Source organism: Schistocerca serialis, chromosome 4 (assembly GCF_023864345.2).
Source record: "Schistocerca serialis cubense isolate TAMUIC-IGC-003099 chromosome 4, iqSchSeri2.2, whole genome shotgun sequence".
Lineage (NCBI taxonomy): Eukaryota > Metazoa > Arthropoda > Insecta > Orthoptera > Acrididae > Schistocerca > Schistocerca serialis.
Genome location: NC_064641.1, coordinates 825,126,367 through 825,129,661, shown reverse-complemented (window position 1 = coordinate 825,129,661; position 3,295 = coordinate 825,126,367).

Sequence of the window (3,295 nt, the reverse complement as noted above, 5' to 3'; positions counted from 1 at the left end):
TGTTGAATTTGCTATTAGCCTAACCGACTAAGGGTCACAGGCTGATAATTAAAACCCAAAAAATCGGCTAAATAAGTGTTTCTTGTAAGCCATTTCTTCTTTAGTGGATGAATTGCACTTCCACATATGATCATTCTACATTAGCTTAGTTTGAAATGTTACCCCTAGATAATATATCGTTGATACTGTTCCCATCAACACTGTACTCGAACAGTAATGGACCATTTCGCCCATTCATATGCAATAGCTACATTTCCATTCATCCAGGTCCCTTTAGAAATCATCCACTGTCCCTATAATTCGCTTCAACTTTTAGAGTTGCTATCCTCTTACAGACATACGCATCATCCACGACCTTTTTTTCTATTCAATACACCTTGATACAGCTTAGCAGAGTGTACAAGTTGCAACTGGCGTGCTTTTACCAACGTTGTAAAGCACATTTGTTAATGGATAATTCGAAATAGTGTAAAACAGGTGGGTTTTTTCGAAGGTAGCATTAAGATCATGGTATAATCGTACTAAGAGTAGACCTGTTTATGTATAACTTGTTTTAATACACTCATCTCTCATGTCCAAAGCAGGACGTAGACTAGTGTGTGTGTACTGCCATACGACACAGTAATAGTACTGTGTTTTATTACAAGCACATTTATATCATGTGGGAAAACTACTAAAGAAAGACTGCAAACAGTATGCTTGCCATTGTGTGCATACTGTCTCTCATTGCCCAGTGGTGCCATATACATTTTTGAACTGCTATAGAACATTCAGTTTACAGTTGTGATTCTATGGATGTGTTTTTATACCTGAAATCTTTAATAGGAAGTGGTTTATGTCTATTCTACACATTGGTTCTTGTTATTAAGACCTATGGAATACATTGTTTCTGGGAGTAAATCATAATTCGCCAGTATGTATACCTGACAGTATTACGGTGAAAAATATGTTAAATTTAGTGGCTTGGCTTCCCTGTACTTCTGGAACTACTGTAGTCATTGACGTGAAACTTTTACACGACATTAAACTGTATATTTCGAGTCAACAGAGCTACAATGATTGCATTTCAGCCACTGATTTTGGAAATACAATTTTTTAATTACTCAGTTAAAAATTTGTGTACTTTTTTGGTACTTTATCCTAAATGAAGGATATAAGGTGAACATCAACAAAAGCAAAACGAGGATAGTGGAATGTAGTCGAATTAAGTCGGGTGATGCTGAGGGAATTAGATTAGGAAATGAAACACTTAACGTAGTAAACGAGTTTTGCTATTTGGGGAGCAAAATAACTGATGATGGTCGAAGTAGAGAGGATATAAAATGTAGACTGGCAATGGCAAGGAAAGCGTTTCTGAAGAAGGGAAAATTGTTAACATCGAGTACAGATTTAAGTGTCAGGAAGTCATTTCTGAAAGTATTTGTATGGAGTGTAGCCATGTATGGAAGTGAAATATGGACGATAAATAGTTTGGACAAGAAGAGAATAGAAGCTTTCGAAATGTGGTGCTACAGAAGAATGCTGAAGATTAGATGGGTAGATCACATAACTAATGAGGAAGTATTGAATAGGATTGGGGAGAAGAGAAGTTTGTGGCACAACTTGACCAGAAGAAGGGATCGGTTGGTAGGACATGTTCTGAGGCATCAAGGGATCACCAATTTAGTATTGGAGGGCAGCTTGGAGGGTAAAAATCGTAGAGGGAGACCAAGAGATGAATACACTAAGCAGATTCAGAAGGATGTAGGTTGCAGTAGGTAATGGGAGATGAAGAAGCTTGCACAGGATAGAGTAGCATGGAGAGCTGCATCAAACCAATCTCAGGACTGAAGACCACAACAACATCACATCCTAAATGATTTTAATTATACATAACATTATGTTCTTCTTTTAGTTCAGTAGACTCAGGATATGTATGCTATTACTCCCTGATAATCTGAGTACCCAATTCGAAATGGTTTCTGAGATTTAGGGAAAAATTCAACAGAAAATGTAAATTTTCAGGAACGCCTTTCAAAGTTTCAAAAGACTGTAACTCACTTACTACACTCATGCTCATAAGTTAAGGATAATGCTGATACATGGTGAAACAACGCTCTGGTGGACGGTTTGCGGGCTTAAATCACCTCAGGGTATGACCATGCGCAGAGATATGTTGGTGGATGCAAGACTACGGTGCAGCGAGTATGTGTGCAGTCGTTTTCAGACGTGCTAATGGTGACTGTGTGTAGAAAATGGCTCAAAGAACATATTGATGTAGAATACTAGGGCGACTGGAGGCTGGTCAAACACAGCAGGTCATAGCACGGGCCCTCCGTGTTCCACAAAGTGTGATCTCAAGATTATGGCAACGATTCCAGTAGACAGTAAACGTGTCCAGGCGCTACAGTACGGGACGTCCACAATGTACAACACCACAAGAAGACCGATATCTCACCATCAGTGCCCGCAGACGGCCATGGAGTACTGCAGGTAGCCTTGCTCAGGACTTTACCGCAGCCACTGGAACAGTTGTCTCCAGTCACACAGTCTACAGACGACTGAACAGACATGGTTTATTCGCCCAGAGACCTGCAAGGTGCATACCTCTGAGACCTGATCGCAGGAGAGCCAGTAAAGCCTGGTGTCAGGAACACAGTACATGGTCATTGGAACAGTGGTCCCAGGTTATGTTCGCGGACGAGTCCAGGTATTGTCTGAACAGTGATTCTCGCCGGGTTGTCATGTGGCGTGAACCAGGAACCAGATGCCAACCACCTAATGTCTTCGAAAGGGACCTGTATGGAGGTCGTTGTTTGATGGTGTGGGGTGGGATTATGATTGGTGCATGTACACCCCTGCATGTCTTTGACAGAGGAACTGTAACAGGTCAGGTGTACCGGGACGTCATTTTGCACCAATATGTCCGCCTTTTCAGGGGTTCAGTGGGTCCCATCTTCCTTCTGATGGATGATAACGCACGGCCCCACCGAGCTGCTATCTTGGAGGAGTACCTTGAAACTGAAGATATCAGGCGAATGGAGCGGCCTGCCTGTTCTCCAGACCTAAACCCCATCGAGCACGTCTGGGATGCTCTTGGTCGCCGCATCGCTGCACGTCGTCAAACCCCTACGACACTTCAGGAGCTCCGACAGGCACTGGTGCAAGAATGAGAGGCTATATCCCAGCAGCTGCTCGACCACCTGCTTCAGAGTATGCCAACCCATTGTGCGGCCTGTGTACGTGCATGGTGATCATATCCCATATTGACGTCGGGGTAAATGCGCAGTAAACAGTGGTATTTTGTAGCACATGT